Source organism: Chiloscyllium plagiosum, chromosome 2 (assembly GCF_004010195.1).
Source record: "Chiloscyllium plagiosum isolate BGI_BamShark_2017 chromosome 2, ASM401019v2, whole genome shotgun sequence".
Taxonomy (NCBI): Eukaryota; Metazoa; Chordata; class Chondrichthyes; order Orectolobiformes; family Hemiscylliidae; genus Chiloscyllium; species Chiloscyllium plagiosum.
Genome location: NC_057711.1, coordinates 62,586,907 through 62,594,166, shown reverse-complemented (window position 1 = coordinate 62,594,166; position 7,260 = coordinate 62,586,907).

The following is a 7,260-nucleotide window of genomic DNA, read 5'->3' as shown; positions in this document are numbered from 1 at the left end:
TCAGGATACAAGGGACCTGAACTCCCAGCTCTCTCTGCTCATCAACTCTTCCCAAGGCTCTTCCATTTACAGTATAGTTTGCTGTAGAATTAGACTTCCCAAAATGCATCACCTCACATTTGCCCGGATTGAACTCTATCTGCCACTTCTCCACCCAACTCTCCAATCTGTCTATATTCTCCTGTATTCTTTGACAATCCCCTATGCTTTCTGCTACACCACCAATCTTCGTATCTTCTGTAAACTTACTGATCAGACCAACAATGCCCTCTTCCGGATCATTTATGTGTATCACAAACAGCAGTGGCCCCAGCACTGATCCCTGTGGAACACCACTGGTCACCTTTCTCCATTTCGAGAAATTCCTTCAACTACTACACTCTGTCTCCTGTTGCTAAACCAATTCTTCATCCACCTAGCCAGAACACCCTGCACACCATGTGACTTCACTTTCTCCATTAGTTTACTATGGGGATCCCTATCAAACGCTTTACTAAAGTCCATTTATATGATATCTACAGCCCTTCCTTCATCTATCAACTTGGTCACTTCCTCAAAGAACTCTATTAAGCCAACGTAAACCAATCTTTTACCCATAGACTCCATCTATATTTCTTGCTGTTTCAGGAAGGCAACTAACATAAAAGACTGCTCCCACCCTAGTTATAATCTCTTCCAACCTCTTCAGTCTGGCAGAAGGTTCAAAAGCTGAAAGACACATACCAACAGATTCAAGAATAGCTTCATCCCTGCTGTTATTAGACTTCTGAATGGACCTGCCAACTGTAGGAAGAATGCCTCATCTTCTGCCCTGGGACACTTCAACCACATGGCATCAACATCGACTTCACTAGTTTCCAAATCACCCCTCTCCTCACCTCATCCCAGATCCACTCTTGACCAGTCCTACCTGTCCTTCTTCCTTCACACCTATCTGCTCCATCCTCCCCACTGACATGTCACAATTACCCACCACCTGCATCCACCTATCGCCTTCCCCACCCTCCTATTTATCTCTCATTCCCTCTTCCCCCTCCACATTCCTGATGAAGGGCTGATGCCTGAAACATCAACTGTCCAGCTCCTCGGATGTTGCCTAGCTTTTCCAGCACCACCTTTTTCGATTCTGTTAATGTTAAGCTCATTCTTTGTTCACCTTTGCAGCCATAACATTGTAATCCTTGTCTGTTCTATTACTCTTATGCACTTTGTATGGTATTATCAGCCTGTACTGCACGCAGAACTTTTCACTGTACCTAGGTACATGCGATAATAATAAATCAAGTTAAAAAATATAGAGATGGCCACATCATGAGCAACAAAAACGGGACAGTAAATCAGAGGCAGCACAATTATGTTGTAGAGTATTTAGAGACAGGAGGAGGCAAAAGGAAAGGTGCTGTGTTTCATGTGCTGGCATGGAAATGTACCATAAAATGCTGTGTATGATTGAGGAGTAGATCAATGTAAAGAGGATAGTGTCTGTCAAAAAGTGTGGCGCTGGAAAAGCACAGCAAGTCAGGCAGCATCTGAGGAGCAGGAGAGTAGACATTTTAGGCATAAGCCCTTTATCAGGAATGTAGGCGCGGGGGATGGAAGCTGAGAGATAAATAAGAGGGCGAGGATGAGAGGAAGGTACCTGGAAGGCGTTAGGTTCATGCAGGTGAGGGGTGATTCTAATAGGTTGGAGGGGAAGGTGGAGCGGCTAGGTGGGAAGGAAGTTGAAAGGGTCAGACCGTTCAAAAAGGGGGTGCCGAGTCAGAGGGTTGGATCTGGGATGAGGTGGGGGAAGGGGAGATGAGGAAAGTGGTGAAATTGATGTTGATGCTGTGTGGTTGAAGAGTCCCAAGGCCGAAGATGAGGCGCTGTTATGCCAGTCATCAGGTGGCTTGGAATTGGCAATGGAGGAGGCCCAGGATTTGCATGTCCTTGGTGGAGTGGGAAGGGGAGTTGAAGTGGTCGGCCACAGAGTGGTGGGCTTGTTTGGTATGTGTGTTCCAAAGATGTTCTCTGAAACGTTCCGTGAATTGGCATCCTGTCTCCCCAGTGTAGAGGAGACCACATCGAGAGCAACGGAGACAGTAGATGAAGGGTTTGGATGTGCAGGAAAGTCTCTGCCGAATGTGAAAAGATCCTTTGGGGCTTTGAACAGAGGAGAAACGTATAGGTGCAGGTTTTACACCTCTTGCGGCAGCAAGGGAAGGTGCTGGGTGTGGAGGGTGGTTGGTGGGGGGGGGCGTGGACTTAACGAGGGACTCATGGAGGGACGCAGATAGGGATGGGGGGAATATAACTCTAGTGGTGGGGTCTGATTATGGGTGGCGGAAATGGTAGAGGATAATGCGCTGTATCTGAGGATTAGTGAGGTGAATAGTGAGGACCAGGAGGTTCTATCATTGTTGCAGTCGGACAGGTGGGGTTCAGGGTGGAGGTGCGGGAATTGGAGGAGATGCAATGGAAACCATACTGTGGGAGGGGAAATTGTGGTCCTTGAAATATGAGATCATCTGCGATGTCTTGGAGTGGAATTACTCCTCCTGGGTGCAGATGCGCAGAGGCAGTGGAATTGGAAGTAAGGGATCATGTTTTTACAGCGGGGGAGGGTGGGAGGAGTGTAGTCCAGGTAGCTGTGGGAGTCGGGTTTGAAATAGATGTCCGTGTTGAGTCGGTCGCCAGGGATAAAGATGGGGAGAGGTCCAGGAAGGGAAGGGAGGTGTCTGAGATGGTCCAGGTGAACTTAAGGTCAGGGTGGAAGGTGTTTGTGAAGGTGATGAACTGTTCAACCTCCTCATGGGAGCACGTGGTGGTGCTGTGACAGTCATCAGTGTAGTGGAGGAAAAGGTGGGGGATGATGCCAGTGTAACTGTGGAAGTTGGAATGTTCCACATATCCTACGAAGAAGCAGGCATAGCTGGGGCTCATGCGGGTGCCCATGCCTACCCCTTTGGTCTGAAGGAAGTGGGAGGATTGGAAGAAGTTGTTGAGGGTGAGGACGAGTTCCGCCAATCAAATGAGTGTGTCAGTGGAGGGGTATTGGTTGGGCCAGTGGGAAATGAAGAAATAGAGAGCTTCGAGGCCTTCGCCACGGTGGATGGACTTGTATCGGGACTGAATGTCCTGGTGAAGACAAGGCATTGGGAGCAGGGGAAACAAAAATCACAGGGGAGCTGGGAGGCATGGGTGGTGTCCCAGATGTGTATGGGGAGTTCCTGAACCAAGGGGGACAATACGGTATCGAGATATGAAAAAATAAGTTTGGTGGGGCAGGAGCAGGTGGAAACAGGGCAGTCAGGTTTGCAGATTTTGGGGATGAGGTAGAAACAGGCGGTGCAGGTTTCTGGGGCTATGAGGTTAGAGGCTGTGGATGGGAGATCCCCAGAGATGATGGTTTTGTGATGAGGTTGTGGTTGAGGGAGCAATAGGAGGGGGTGTCCGTGAATTGATGCCTGGCTTCAGTGGTGTACAGGTCAATGCAACAAACTGCCACTGCCCCCCACCCTGTCTGCTGGTTTAATATTTTGAGAGGGTGAGAGGTTGGAGTGGCACTCTTCAACCACATCCTGATGCACCTCTGGCCTGAACCTCTTCAACACCATCCTGAAGCATATGCTTTTTCAGCGCCACACTTTTCAATTCTGATCCCCAGCATTTGCAGTCCTCACTTACTCCTAGTTGCTGTAACCTTACTGTGAAGCCTCTTCCAAGGATGCCAACCTTGAAGAGGTTCTCCTCCTGCCTCCACAAGGCTTTCGGTGATTCTCTCCCTCCCTGCACCCCCAGGGTCATCTTCTCTGCCCTGAACCACTTCAACCACATCCTGAAGCACCCTCTCACCCTTAAGTTCACCTGGACCATCTTGGACACCTCCCTCCCCTTCCTGGACCTCTCCATCTCCAGCGACCGACTCAACGCAGATGTCTGTATTAAACCCACCGACTCCCACAACCTACCCGGACTACACCTCCTCCCAGCCCACCTCCTGTAAAAATGCAAATCCTTAGTCCCAACTCCTTTGCCTTTGCCACATCTACTGCCAGGAGCAATTCCACTCCAGGACATCACAGATAGCCTCCTATTTCAAGGACCACAATTTCCCCTCCCAGATGATCAACAGTGCCCTACAGTGAATCTCCTGCACTTCGCACACTTCCACCCTTGAAATCCAACACTCCAGCCACAACAAGGATTAAACGCCCCGATCCTCACCATCCACCCTACTAACCTCTGGATACAGTGCATTATCCTCTGCCATTTCCACCATCTACAATCAGATCCCACACCAGAGGTATATTTTCCTCCCTACCATAATCTGCAGTGACCATTCCTTCCATGACTCCCTCATTAGGTCCATGCTCCCCACCAACCCAACCTCCACACCCGGCAGATTCTCTTGTTACCACAAGAGGTGTAAAACCTGCACCCACACCTCCCCTCTCACCCCTGTCCAAAGCCCTAAAGGATCTTTTTACATCCGGTAGAGATTTTCCTGCACTTTCATCTACTGTGTCTGTTGCTCTCAATGTGGTCTCCTCTACATTGGGGAGACAGGATGCCGATGGACGAAACATTTCAGGGAACATCTCTGGGACACATATAACAAACAACTCCACTATCCTGTGGCCAACCACTTCAAGTCCCCCTCCCACTCCACCTAGGACCTGCAAGTCCTGGGCCTCTTCCACCGCCAAATCCAAGCCACCCTACGACTGGGTTAGGGTTAGACTGGAGGAAGAATGCCTCATCTTCCCCCTTGGGACCTTTCAAACCCCACAGCATCAACATTGACTTCACCAGTTTCCTAATCCCCCTCCCCCCATCTCATCGCAGATCCAACCCTCCAACTTGGTACCACCCTCTTGAACTGTTCTACCTGTCCATTTTCCTTCCTACCTATCTGCTCCACCGCCCCCCGACCAATCACTAACATCTCCCACCTGCATGTACCTATTGTCTTCCCAGCTACCTTCCCCCCACCCCCACCCACCCACATATTCCTGATGAAGTGCTTATGCCCAAAACATCAAATCTCCTGCCAGACCTGCTGTGCTTTTCCAACACCACACTTTTCGACTCTGATCTCCAGCATCTGCAGTCCTCACTTTTTCCAGGATAGTGTCTTTATAATGGTAAAAGAAGATCACCAGGTAAAATATGTTTGGCTGTGGAATCATGCTGGAGTTAGCAGAAATAATGAATGATGATCTGTTGGTGATTGGTGGAATGGAGCTCGAGTTGGACTGAAGCGTCTGTTTCCATGCTGTATTTCTCTGTGACCAGAGGAATGTTACCACAATTCTGAGAGGAAGTGAAAGGTGTGAGAGCAGAGGTTTGTGGAATATATTCGACATAGCAAAGAGTCCGGTCAACCATATTTAAGGGGATGGGGGTCTTGTAGATTTCTTCAGCAAAAAGAACACCAAGTGGAAGCTGGTTGGATGGGTCTGGGAATAGAATCGCACCCTTACTGGATGCAAATTGTGAGGATGTGTCATCAAAGCAGCTGTGAGAGTCTGTGGCTTTATGATGAATATTAATTAATATTCTATTCCTGTAAGTGGAGTCAGGGAATTCTAAGAAGGGAAGTCTAAAATGGACCAGGTGAAGGTGATTGAACAATAGAAATTGGAAAAAATGTCAGTAAAATTTTCCAAGTTCATGATGAAAGCTGAAAATATTACCAATACAGTCATCACTGGACTGGAAAAAGAGACAAGGAAGTGAGCCTAAGTGGTAATGGAGTAAGGGATGTTCAACATACCCTTCAAAAAGGCAGTCAGAGCAAGAATCTGTTGTAACTAGTTTTTTTTTAGAGAAAAGGAATACAGCTAAGGGAAGGTTGATAAACGTAAGAACATATAGAGGAGGTTGGTGGATAGGGACTGGTTGGATGTCTATTCAAAGAAGAAGCTATGAGCTCTCAAAGCATCCTGATGGGAGTGTAGGTGTAAAGAATTTGGACATCAATGATAAAAGGTTAAAAAAAAGGTTGATGTAAAAATAAATTGACAGGTTGACAGAAACATCTTTTGTGGCACAGTAGTGGTATATCTCCCCCTGGACCGAGAGTCCCAGGTTACCAGAGGTGTGCAATAACATTTCTGAACAGGTTGATTAGAAAAATAGATTAATAAAAACATTTTTTAAAAATTTGAAGAAAAAAATGAAAGGTTAACAGATATAAAAACAAAATGAAAGATTAAAAGGAGTATTGTTGTGTTAGTTTCCCTGCCTCTGGGCCAGGGTGATTAAACGTTTAATATTTAAAGAATTGAAAAATTGAAATGGGAAGAATGAAAGGTTGGCAGATTAAGAAACAAAATTAAAGGATGACAGGAGCGGCCTTGTAGCACAAGTGGTACTCTCCCCACCTCTGAAACAAGAGGCCTGGGTTCAAGTCCCACCTGCTGCAGAGAACTGAAAAAATATCTTTGGCCAGGTTAATTAAAGTATCTGAAAGGTTGCCGGGATATTAAAAAAAAAGTAGACAGAAGGGTTTTTGTGGTCCAGTGGTGGTGCCCCTGCCTCTTAACCAGGAGACATGCATTCAAGTCACACATTTTAATTCACTCATGGGACACTGACATCACTGGCTGGCCAGCATTTTATTACTTGTCCCTAGTTGCCCTTGAGGAGTGTGATGAGCTACCATCTTGAACCACTCTAGACCACCTACTCCAGAAGTGTGTATAACCATCTCTGAACAGTTTGCTTATAAGATGTATATGGATGTGACGGGGCATTTGAGGCATAGTAGTTGTATCCCTGCCTCTGAGCCTGGAGGCCCAGATTCAAATCCCACCTGCTTCAGAGGTGGGTAACAACACCTTTGAACAGGTCAGATTTGAAAATATCTGAAGTATTGATGTTAGAGCCAGGAAACCGGTGAAGTGATTTGGGATATTGAAAGGCCAAGATAATATAGGGTATCCATCTTTAGGCTGATAAGTGAAAAGTCATGTTTGCATCACAAGTGCCAGCCAATGATTACTTCCAATAAGAGAAAATCTCACCATCACCCAATGACATTCACTGGCATTAGTATCACTAAATCCTCCATTATCAATACCATGGAAGATTAGCATTGATCAGAAACTGACTAGCTGTATAAGTACTATGGCTTCAAGATACGAAATAGCTTTGGCAAATAAGGAGAATCCAAAGGGATTCTACAAATACATTAAGGACAATGGAGTAATGAGGGAGAGAATAGGGCCCCTTAAAGATCAAGAAGGCCACCTATGGGTGGAACCGCAGGAGATG